This window comes from Capricornis sumatraensis, chromosome X, assembly GCF_032405125.1.
Source record: "Capricornis sumatraensis isolate serow.1 chromosome X, serow.2, whole genome shotgun sequence".
Classification (NCBI taxonomy): Eukaryota; Metazoa; Chordata; class Mammalia; order Artiodactyla; family Bovidae; genus Capricornis; species Capricornis sumatraensis.
The window spans coordinates 133,538,187-133,551,316 of record NC_091092.1 but is presented as its reverse complement, the minus strand read 5'-3'; positions in this window follow the sequence as shown (position 1 = coordinate 133,551,316).

The following is a 13,130-nucleotide window of genomic DNA, read 5'->3' as shown; positions in this document are numbered from 1 at the left end:
CTGGCTGGAAGGGGGGTTGGAAATATCTGGACACAGCTCTGAAGAGGCACACGTTCCTTCAGACGTTCAAACAACTGTGGCCACTCCTTTCTTCCATGTGTGCAGTTCGATGGGTATGGACATCACACAGCCGGCAAAGCTCTTTATCTCAGCTTGGTAAGCATGAAGACTGATATTCACTGAGCTTCCAGGCTGTTTCTCCTTCCTTGTTGCCAGGGTACTCACTGCCTGAGCTCATGATAGCTGGAGCAGTATCACAGTGGTGGAATTGTCCCTTTTGCAGGTTCTGCTGGAACCAGGGCTCCTTAGTTTGGTGCGCATTCTCTGGCAGTTTTACAAAAGACTTAGCCTTTTTAGGGGCTTCCTTTGTGGCTGAGCTGGTAAAGAATCCACCTGCAATGTGAGAGACCAGGGTTTGATCCCTGGGTTGGGAAGATCCTCTGGAGAAGGGAAAGGCTACTCACTCCCATATTCTGGCCTGGAGAATTCCATGAACTGTATAGTCCATGGGGTCGCAAAGAGTTGGACATGACTCAGCGACTTTCACTTTCCTTGCACTTAGCTTTTTTAGAGCAGTTTTAGGTCTCCAATAAAAGTGAGAGGAAGGTACAGAGATTTCCCACATAGCCCCGGCCAGCACACATGCACAGCCTCCCCTATTATCAACAGCCCACAGTAGAATGGCACCTTGTTACAAAGGATAAATCTGTATTGACATATACCATCATCCAAAGTCCACAGTTTACATCAGGGTTCATTCTTGGTGTTGTGCATTCTGTGAGTTTGGACAAATGTATAATAACAGCTATCCGTCACTGAAATATCACAGAGTATTTTCACTGCACTAAAACCCCTCTGTGCTCTATCAAGCCCTCGTCCCCACCACTTTCAGCAGCAAACACTGATCTTTCTACTGTCTCCATAGTTTTGCCTTTTCCAAAATGTCATATTGTTGGAATTACACAGCACGTACCTTTTCAGATTGCCTTCTTTCACTTAGTAATATGCATTTGAATTTCCTCCTTTTCATGGCTTGGCAGTTGATTTCCTTTTTAGCGCTGAATGATATTCTACTTTCTGGATGTACCAAGTTTATTTACCCATTCACCTACTGAAGGACATCTTGGTTGCTTCCAATTTGGGGCAATTATTACTAAAGCTGCTACAAACAACTACATGCAGTTTTTTTGTGTGTGGACATAAGTTTTCAACTCCTTTGGGTAAATATCAGTGTATTGCTGAAGTGTATGGTAAGAGTATATTGAATTTTGTTAGAAACTACCAAACTGGTTTTCAGAGTGGCTGGATGATTTTGCATCCCCAGTAGCAATGAATGAGGGTGCCTGTTGCTCTGCATCCTCATTAGCAGGTGGTCTTGTCAGTGGCCATTCTCTAACAGATGTGGAGTGGTATCTCATTACTGTTCTAATTTGCATTTCTCTGATGTGCATATTTCTCTGATGACATATAACGTGGAGCATCTTTTCATATGCTTATTCACCATCTGTATATCTTCTCTGTTGAGGATTTGGCATCTATGTTCATGAGAGACATTGGTCTGTATCTGTCTTTTCTTGTAGGGTCTTTCTTTGGTTTGGGCCTTAGGATAACGCTGACCTAATCACAGGATGAAAGTGAAAGTCACTCAGTCGTGTCCGACTCTTTAGTCTGTATAGTCCATGGAATTCTCCAGGCCAGAATACTGCAGTGGGTAGCTTTGCCCTTCTCCAGGGGATCTTCCCAACCCAGCGATCGAACCTAGGTCTCCTGCAGGTCTCCTGCATTGCGGGTGGATTCTTTACCAGCAGAACCACAAGGGAAGCCCAAGAACACTGGAGTGGATAGCCTATCCCTTCTCCAGCGGATCTTCCCAACCCAGGAACTGAATCAGGGTCTCCTGCATTGCAGGCGGATTCTTTACCAGCTCAGCTATGAGGGAAGCCAGTATTCCCTGTGCTTCTATCCTCTGAAAGAGATTGAAAGACTTGGTGTAATTTCTCCCTTAAATGTTTGATAGTTTACCAGTGAACCCATCTGGGTGTGGTGCTTTCTGTTTTGGAAGGTTATTAACTATTGATTCAATTTTCAAAGAGACATAGGCCAATGCAGATCACCTATTTTTTCTTGTAAGAGTTTTGGAAGATTGTGTCTTTCAAGGAATTGGTCCATTTTATCTAGATTATCATATTTGTGGGCAGAGTGTTGTGCCTTCTTCCATTACTGAAACGAGTAATTTGTGCTTCTCTCTTTTGCTTGAAGTTGTTTTTCCTATTTTTACCTTCTACTCTCTTTTTCTTACTTTTGTGATTTTAATGAAGCATTTTCTACAATTCTAATTTGTTTGCTATGTCATATCAGCTATACTGCTTTTCGTGTTTTACTTTTTTTAGTGGTTTCCCTAGAGTTTACAATATTTTACAACTACTCCAAATCCACTTTAAAATAACACTATACCACTTTACAGGTAGTGTAAGGACCTTATAATAACAAAATAATCCTAATTCTTCTCTTTCATCCCTTGTATCATTGCTCTCACTCATTTCACTGATAAATGAGCATATGTAAGCATATACAAATGCACACACATAGTTCAGTTCAGTCGCTCAGTCGTGTCCAACTCTGTGACCCCATGAACCGCAGCATGCCAGGCCTCCCTGTCCATCACCAACTCCCAGAGTTCACTCAGACTCACATCCATCGAGTCAGTGATGCCATCCAGCCATCTCATCCTCTGTCGTCCCCTTCTCCTCCTGCCCTCAATCTTTCCCAGCATCAGGGTCTTTTCAAATGAGTCAGCTCTTCACATCAGGTGGCCAAAGTATTGGAGTTTCAGCTTCAACATCAGTCCTTCCAATGAACACCCAGGACTGATCTCCTTTAGGATGGACTGATTGGATCTCCTTGCAGTCCAAGGAACTCTCAAGAGACTTCTCCAATACCACAGTTCAAAAGCATCAATTCTTCGGTCCTCAGCTTTCTTTATAGTCCAACTCTCACATCCATACATGACCACTGGAAAAACCATAGCCTTGACTAGACGGACCTTTGTTGGCAAAATAATGTCTGTTTTTTTAATATGTTGTCTAGGTTGGTCTGAGTAGATGACACCACGCTTATGGCAGAAAGTGAAGAGGAACTAAAAAGCCTCTTGATGAAAGTGAAAGTGGAGAGTGAAAAAGTTGGCTTAAAGCTCAACATTCAGAAGACGAAGATCATGGCATCTGGTCCCATCACTTCATAGGAAATAGATGAGGAAACAGTGGAAACAGTGTCAGACTTTATTTTTTGGGGCTCCAAACTCACTGCAGATGGTGACTGCAGCCATGAAATTGAAAGACGCTTACTCCTTGGAAGAAAAGTTATGACCAACCTGATAGCATATTCAAAAGCAGAGACATTACTTTGCCAACAAAGGTCCATCTAGTCAAGGCTATGGTTTTTCCAGTGGTCATGTATGGATGTGACAGTTGGACTGTGAAGAAAGCTGAGGACCGAAGAATTGATGCTTTTGAACTGTGGTGTTGGAGAAGACTCTTGAGAGTCCCTTGGACTGCAAGGAGATCCAGCCAGTCCATTCTGAAGGAGATCAGTCCTGGGATTTCTTTGGAAGGAATGATGCTGAAGCTGAAACTCCAGTACTTTGTCCACCTCATGCGAAGAGTTGACTCATTGGAGAAGACTCTGATGCTGGGAGGGATTGGGGGCAGGAGGAAAAGGGGACGACAGAGGATGAGATGGCTGGATGGCATCACTGACTCGATGGATGTGAGTCTGAGTGAACTCTGGGAGTTGGTGATGGACAGGGAGGCCTGGTGTGCTGCAATTCATGGGGTCGCAAAGAGTCGGACACGACTGAGAGACTGAACTGAACTGAACTGAGGTTGGTCATAACTTTCCTTCCAAGGAGTAAGCGTCTTTTAATTTCATGGCTGCTGTCACCATCTGCAGTGATTTGGGAGTCCAAAAAAATTAAGTCAGCCACTGTTTCCACTGTTTCCCCCTGTATTTGCCATGAAGTGATGGGATCAGATGCCATGATCTTAGCTTTCTGAATGTTGAGCTTTAAGGCACCTTTTTCACTCTCGTCTTTCACTTTCATCAAGAGACTCTTTAGTTCTTCTTCACTTTCTGCCATAAGGGTGGTGTCATCTGCATATCTGAGGTTATTGATATTTCTACCAGCAATGTTGGTACACACACAAGATATATATATACCCATATGCAATCAAATACATAGGTGCTATTATTTTCAACTGTTATCTGTTAGATAATTAAGAATAAGAAAAATAAAAACTAAAAGTAAAAAATAAGCTAAAAGGTAAAATCTTACACGATACACAGAAATCAACTGAAAATGTATTAAAGACTTGTATGTAAAGTCTGAAACCATAAAACTTGTAGAAGAAAACATAGGGGGCAAGCTTCCTGACAGAGGTCTTGGCAATGATTTTGTTTTGGATTTGATGACAAAATACAACAAAAGTAAAAATCAACAAGTGGGACTACATCCAACTAGAAAGCTTCTGTATAGCAAAGGAAACTAATGAAAATAGCAATAGCAATGAAATATGCAAAATGAAATAGCAATCTACTGAAAGGGAGAAAATACTTGCAAATCACATAAAAGGGGCTAATATCCAAAATATATTAGGAACTCACACAACTCAGAAAACAATCTGATTTAAAAATGGGCAGAGGATCTGAATAGACATTTCTCCAGAGAAGACCTACAAATGGCGAACAGGAACATGAAAAGGTGCTCCACATGACTAACCGTCAGGGAAATGCAGATCAAAACCACAATGAGGCATCACCGCAGACTTGTCAGGATGGCTGTTATCAAAAAGACAAGAAATAACAAGTGTTGACGAGGAGATGGAGAAAAGGAACCCTTTTGCACGTTAGTCAGGAGATTAATTCACACAACCACTGTGGAAAACAGTGGCAGTTCCACTCCAAATTAAAGACAGAGCTGCCATATAATCTAACAATCTTACTTTGGGGGCAGATCCAAAGGAAATGAAATCACTATCTTGTAGACATCTGTACACTAACGTTCACTGCAGCATTATTTATGATAGCTGAAACGTGGAAACCAACTATGTGGTGACAGATGAATGGATAAGAAAGTGTATAAATATGAAATGGGATATTATTCAGCCATAAAAAGAAGGAAATTCTGCCACTTTCGACAACATGGGTGGACCTTGAGGGTATTAAGTGAAATAAGTCAGATAGAGAAAGACAAATATCATATATCTCACTTACATGTGGAATCTAAAAAACCTCATGAACAAATAGTTACGTACTGATTGGTGATTGCTAGAAGTAGGGAATGGAGGCTGGGCAAAGTGGGTGAAGGGGGTCAAAAGGAGCAAACTTTTCAGTTGTAAGATAAGTCCTGGGGATGTAATGTACAGCATGGTAACTATAGTTAACAGCTGATTAATTCTAATATTGATAATATTGTATTGTATATTTGAAATTTGCTAAGACAGTAAGTCTTAAATTTTCATCAGGAGATAAAAATGTAACTGTGAGGTGATGGACATTAACTACTTATTCTGGTCATCATTTTGCAATATATACATACATCAAATTATTATGTTGGATGCCAAAAACAAATGTTATACATCAACTGTATCACAATTAAAAATTTTTAGAAATTTTAAGTAAAATGAAAAGTAAAAAGAAACTTTTAAGTTAGATCCATGTCGGAATTCAGCTTCCAAAAGAGGCACCTGTATAGCTTAACAAGTGTGAAATTGTTCGTTGCTCAGTTGTGTCCGACTCTTTAATAGCCCGCCAGGCTCCCCTGTCCATGGCATTCTTCAGGCAAGGAATGCCATTTCCTTCTCCAGGGGAAGCTTCCCCACCCAGGGATGAAATCCACGTCACCTGCATTGCAGGCAAATTCTTTACCATCTGAGCCCCCAGGGAAGCCCGGCTTAACAAGACATTGTTAAATAATGACTTTTGTTTCCTCCTCTATAATTAGCTCAAGTTTTCCAGTGATCACATTTCAGAATTATTTTTTAGCCCATGATCAGGCTCATCCTCTATGCTCTACACGTTTCACACATTACTTGTTCACACACCAACTGTATTGCTAATCACCATCCATTTTGGGGGGACATACAGCACCGTTTCCCAAAGACACTTCCCTGTGACCATTCAAAATGAATGTACTCAGACATTCCAAAGTTTTGCTTGAAGCAGAACAGGTTTCTAAGTCCCCTGTGAACTTAAATATACAGATATCTTAAAGCAAGAGTGGGAATGGGAAGCACAACCTGATTCTCTTCCTGATAGACATTCTATTTGATTTATAATGTATTTTGGTACTCGTTGGGGCTTCCCTGGTGGCTCAGACGGTAAAGAATCTGCCTGCGGTGCAGGAAATGTGGGTTCGATCCCTGGGTTGAAAAGATCCCCTGGAGAAGGAAATGGCACCCCTCTCCAGTACTCTTGCCTGGGAAATCCCATGGACAGAGAACCTGGTGGGCTACAGTCCATGGTGTCGCATAAAGTAGGACACAACTGAGCGACTAACACACACACACTTGGTACTAGTTACAGTCCTGCTTTTTGGCCACATATTTGCAGGTCTGACTAGGCAGGAGCTGGGGTGGCTCAGAGTCTAATGAAGAGAATTAGAAGTAGGTTGTAAAGCTTGCTGACTCTTCATTTTTCCCTGATCACCTCCATCAAGCTGCACTACCACCAGCTGGGAGAAAAGCGATTTTCAGTACAGGTGGGATAAATGCTCTGAAAGGCTATCCCCAGAAGAATATGCAAATAGGCAAATGTTTCCAAACGACTTGAAGGCTTAAAAAATGTTCCAGAAAAAAAATCTTATCAAGATATATATATATTATTTTTTTTTAACCAGCCAAAGAGTCATGTTTGAATTTGACAAAATCACACAAGACAGAGGCTGTTACATAGAGGCTCTTAGTTTTCTTCAGGATGAAAATGAACCAATTAGTATAACCATAGTTCCTTAAACAACGAAATTGCATCAGAATAACCCAACTATCAAATGGAAAAATAAAAAAGTTTTTGTCTTACCATCTCTTTTTCCTTCTTTGATGTTCTTCCTTTCTTCATGTAGATCTGAGTTTCTGACCTGTATTTCCTTCTCTCCAAAAAATTTCTAACATTTCTTGCAAGGCAGATCTCTCGGCAATGAGGGTTTTTCACCCAATTTTTGTTTGCCTGAGAATGTATTTCTCTGGGTAGGGAACTGTAAGTTTGTTTCTCTCAAACCTTTAAATATTTCACTTCACTCTCTTCTTGTTTGCATGGTGTCTGCAGAGAATTTGGAGAATTTGGATGTAATTCTTTGTTTCTCTATAGAAAAGCTGTTTCTATCTTCTAGCTTCTTTCAGGATTTTATCTTTGATTTTCTGTAATTTGAAGATGATATACCAAGTTTTAGTTTTCCCAATTTCATGTATGTTACACCTATGGATAGAGAAGCCTGGTGGGCTACAGTCCAGGGATCACGAAGAGCCAGACATGATTGAGCATGCATGTACACCTTTTTCAGTTGTCCCACAGGCCTTGCATATTATGTTCTTGCTTCTTTTCAGTCTTCTCTTTGCTTTTTGGTGTTTGAGGACTCTATTGATCTCTCCTCCTGCTCAGAGTTGTTTTCCTCAGCTGTGTCCAGTCTACTAATAAGCCCATCAAAGCATTCTTCATTTCTGTTCCAGTGTTTTTTGATCTCTAGCATTTCTTTTTAGCATTACCATCTCTCTGCTTCCATTGCTCAGCTGTTCTTAAATGTTTTCTATTTTATCCATTAGAGCTCTTAGCATATGCATCAGAGTTGTTTTAAATTCCTGGGCTGGTAATTCCAATGTTCCTGTTATGTCTGGTTCTGATGGTTGCTTTGTCTCTTCAAACTGTGCTTTTTGCCTTTTGATGTGCCTTGTAATTTTTCCCTGATCGTTGGACACGATGTACCTGGACCTTCAGTCCTGTGGTTAGGAGTCGGGGGAGGGGAAGAATTCTCCGGTAATTATGTCTCGACCTTTTCATGACCCTAGGTCAATGGATGGTGAACTTCACAAATGCTTCTCAGTTTTTTTCCCTCCCTTAGGTGGACAGGATGGCTGGAATTGGATATTTCCCATTCCCAGATCAGTTACGCCCTGATAAAAATATCCCCATAGGTTAGGTTCTGGTTAACTAATTTTCCCCAGGGCAGGCCTCATAAAGAAAAAAAAGGACCCTGGCTTATTTCAAAATGGTTCCTTTTAGCTGCTGAATAGCACAGGGAGCTCAGCTCAGTGGGCTGTGGTGACCTAGAGGGATGGGATGGAGCGGGTGGTAGGTTCTAGACTGAAGGGATGTATGTATACATACAGCTGATTCACTTCGTTGTACAGCAGAAACTAACACAACATTGTAAGGCAATTATCTTCCCCCAAAAAAGATTCCTTTTTTTTACCCCCCTGCTGGAAACCCAAGGGGATCTTTCTCCGGTATTTACTGCGGGAGTCTGGTCAAATTCCTGGAGAGAAATACCACCGTGTAGTGTGGGGGCCCTCTAATCATTGGACCCACTGGAGTTCTTAACCCTCAGACTTTTCCACACTGAGCTTCAGACAATTTGTTAGTTACAGTTCGTGTTTTCCTACCCGACACTTGTTCCTATGAGGTTTCTATTCTGAGCCTCTGCCATGGTAGCTGTGAGTCATTTATTCGCTCTTGTCTCCATTCCTGCGGGCAGAAGTTGCTCTGTGTCCTTCCCTCTTAAAGACCCAAGAAGAGTTGTTGATTTTTCAGTCTGCTCAGTTTTTACTTGTTCCTGAGATGGAGCCCTGACTCCCAGCCTCCTTACATGTGGAATCAGACTCTCTGGCAATTTTTAACCTCAACACACAAACAAAATGTATATATGCACAGAGTTTTAAAGTCAAAGAACTCTTTAAGACAGACTCAGGAAAGTCAGAGATCTAGCCCCTGTCATGCCACACCTGATTCCACTCCCTGGAGGCCACAATTTTCAGGTGGTGGTAAGTGCTTGGGGGTGGGGAAAAAAAGCATGGAGGGCTTACGAAGTGCCTCCTGGTGGAGTTGGTTGCAACTTTAAATAGGACATTGAGAGGGTGTCATATGAATGGGAGGGAAGGACTCTTGTGATACTTACTGATCCTTACAGGGTAAGCCATCTGGGTAGAGGACTGACAAAAGCAGAATCCTGTGGACAGCAGTGTGTCAGGCTGTATTGGATCCTGCCTCCCATGGTGATGTGTAGAATACCCCTGGGCTCTTGTTATAATGCAGATTTTGATTCAGTAGGCCTGGACAGGACCTGAGACTCTGCATTTCTAATAAGTTCCCACATGATGCTGACGCTGCTGGTCCAGAAACCTCAGTTTGAGTTGCAAGGTCCTAGAAAGGGTTAGGAGATGAGAGGGTGGGCAAGGAAACCGAACCCAAGTCAGAAAGATGAAGTGAAGTGAAAGTCACTCAGTTGTGTCTGACTCTTTGCAACCCCATGGTCTATACAGTCCATGGAATTCTCGAGGCCAGAATACTGCAGTGGGTAGCCTTTCCCTTCTCCGGGGATCTTCCCAACCCAGGGATCGAACCCAGGTCTCATGCATTGCAGGCGGCTTCTTTACCAGCTGAGCCACAAGGGAAGCCCAAGAATATTGGAGTGGGTAGCTTATCTGTTCTCCAGCAGATCTTCCTGACCCTGGAATCGAACTGGGGTCTCCTACATTGCAGGTGGATTCTTTACCAACTGAGCTACCAGGGAAGCCCTCAGAAAGATGAGCGGGGACCAGATCTTGCCATGCCTTTGAGTACACTGGGAGGACTTGCTTTGTTATTGTAAATGAGATGGGAGCGGGGAAGTGCTGTGATCCAGCTTACATTTTAGAGGCATCTCTGTAGGAAGTGTGTTAAGCACAGATTGTAGGAGGGGAAGGGTGATTAGGAAGCCACTGAGTGAACCCAGGTGAGAGATGGTGGTGGTGGGACCCGGAACCCAGGGACAATGTGACAAGTAGGCAGTGCCAACAGAATTGCTACTGGATTGGTTGGAGAAGCCAAAGAGAAAGTCACTTGAGCACTTGGAAGGATGGAGTTGCCATTTATGCCCGTCTCTCGCATCCATCTTCTGTCTCCAGTACCACTGCCACTTCTCTAGGCAAGCCCCATTCATTCCCATTACTGTAATTGCCTTCAAACGGATACTGCAAACATCTTCTTGAGAAATGGCTTTGTTCAGTCCAGGCCTTTGTAAAGAACTTGCAGTTGTTTACAGAGTCCGTAGTCTAGCATGGAAGACCCTTCTTCCCTGGGTCATTCATTACTCACCTTCATGAACCCCTGACTCTCGCCCAGGGATTCATGACCTCACCATCATGATGGACACGCTATGAAGGATGAAAAGCTGTGGGATACTTGTGATCCCTGGCGTGGCTGCCCTTAAGCCACCACACTGTCCCCCTTCCACTTGAATCTACTTTTGTTATATATCCTTGAAGAAAGCAAACTGTTTGCAGACTTTGCCTTTATTGTGTATCGACGTGCTTACATCACTGCCACTCAGCACCAGCGTCACTTGGGGACTTAGTACCAATGCAAGTTCATGGGCCCCACCCTAGACTGCTAAATCACAATCGGATGGCAGGACCCAGAGATCGGTTGTAACAAACTCACCAGGTGATTCCTACACATGCTAAGCTTGGATACAGAGTGGATAAGACCGCACCACAAGCTGAATATCAGTAGGTTCTGACATCATATTTGGGAACAGCTGATCTAGGCTAGAGGGCTCAACCCTGGCTGTACATCAGGACCACCGAGAGAGCTTTCAATCCAACAGCAGTGCCTGGGCCTCACTGCTGGTGATGCTGATTCAACTGGCTGGAATGGATCCAAGCGATCCCTGTATACCACCAGGTCTGAGAACCTTAGGACTCTGATGGATTGATCTCCATTCTGTATCCCATACACAGCCAAAATTTCTGCTTCTTGCCACTGTAGGTTACTCTACCTGAAGTGTGTGCCATGCCATTTACATACTGTCTGATATACCCATTCCAGGAATAGACTGAGCCCCCAAACAGCTTCTCTTCAAACAGGTCTTGGGTCTTCTTCTATTTCCTGAAGCCACGTGGGTGGCTTCTATGGCACTCATAGCCAAATAAGACCCCAACATTGTTCTCCTTGTTCAAATGAGGCCTCATTCAATGAAAAGGTGTTTCTCACACTGTGTTTGTTCTATGGACTAGTAGTGTTCAGTCATATACTAATACTTATTTGTGGGACTGTTCTTTGGCAATAAATGAAAATTGAGAGCTACTACATACCACGTGATTTCTGCACATCGCTCTCCAGGTGTTTTCACCATCCCCAGACCACAGCTTCTCAACCTTTTTAGTAAGTATTGCACCTTTTTTCACAGAGCTGAAATTCACATAAAAGTAACCATTTTCAAGTGAACAATGCAGTGGCATTTAGTACATTTGCAGTGTTGCTTCATCACCATCTCTTCCAAGTTCCAAAACAGTTCCCTCACCTCAAAAGGAAACCCTGCTCCCACTTGCAGTCACCCCTCACCATTTCCATTCAACCTCCCAGCCATTAGGCATGTTTCTTCTTCTTAGTTTGAATCAATTTGCTCTTTAGATAACTGGGGATGCTGCTTTTTTCAGGTTGTTAGGAGAAACAGGCAGGTAATGTGTATAAACTGCCCAGCACTACACACATCAGGTACCTAATAAAAAAAGGTCGGGTCCTTCAACTCTGCCCTCGGCCTTGTCATTCTGGTGTCCTAGTGCCAGATTCTACAGCACTCTGAAGGAAGGAAAGAGGCTTTGTAAATTCTTTCTTTAGAAAAACCTGTACTTAATTCCTATTTTTATTTTAAACCCCTTTTTATTTCAGATTTATTTTAGATTTATAGAAAAGTTGTAAAGATAATATGGTTCCTGTAAACTTTCACCCAGTTTCTTCCATAGTTAGGGTTAACCATGGGCCATTTGTCAAATGAACACTGGTGCATACTTGATGTGGATTTCACCATCTTCCCCACATAATGCCTTTTTTCTGCTCCAAGAGCCAACCAGAATCCCATGATGCAATTGTTTGGTCTCTTCTGACAGTTTTCATCTTTCTTTGCTTTTCACGACCTTGAGGGTTTTGAAGAGGACTAGTTGGGTATTTTCTAGCATGTCCCCCAATTTCAGTTTCTCTGATGTTTTCTCATGGTGAGACTGGGGTTGCAGGTTCTGAGACATCAGGTAGTAGCACATGGTAACATGGTACCCGAAGAACTTACCACTGGCGATGCTGACCTTGCGCATGTGCATAATGTGGTGTCGGTGAAGCTTTTCCAGTGAAAGTTGTTATTTCCCCTTTTCTCTTCCCTGTTCTTTGGGGAGGGAGAAGGTCAGGAAGGGGAGGGGAGGAAGAGTAAGGTCAGACCTCTAGAAGGGGCAGAATCTACAGCCATTATTTAGAATTCTTCTGGAAGATTTGTCTCTTCTCCTTCTTTATTATGCCATCACTTATCAGTATGAAGTCATGTATATCTCTTTTATACTTTGGGTTATAATCCAATTCTCTGTTATAGATTTTGTTGCTTAAGTTGTTCCATTTGGCCACTGGGAGATCTTTCAGACTGGCTCCCATGTCCCTTAGACATGCTGCAGTCTTCCCCCAACCCCAAGATCTTAGCTTTTGATATAAACTGGTATTCTTCCCCACCTTTCCATTGAAATTGCTTTAAGGCCCTTTAGGTTACAGTGGTTTCTAGATTGTTAAGCCAAACTCTACTTGTCTATTCTTTTTTTTAATATAAATTTATTTATTTTAATTGGAGGTTAATTACTTTACAGTGTTGTATTGGTTTTGCCATACATCAACATGAATCTGCCACAGGTATACACGTGTTCCCCATCCTGAACCCGCCTCCCTCCTCCCTCCCCGTACCATCCCTCTGGGTCTATTCTTAATTTACCAGAACTTTCTGTGACAATACTGTCAATCTCTTTCCTTCAAATTCGATTTCATTTTCTAAAAATTTATTATGGAATTTTCAAACAGAAAGCTACAGAAAAAGAGCATTATGAATTTCCATGTGTCCATCACCCTACTTCAAC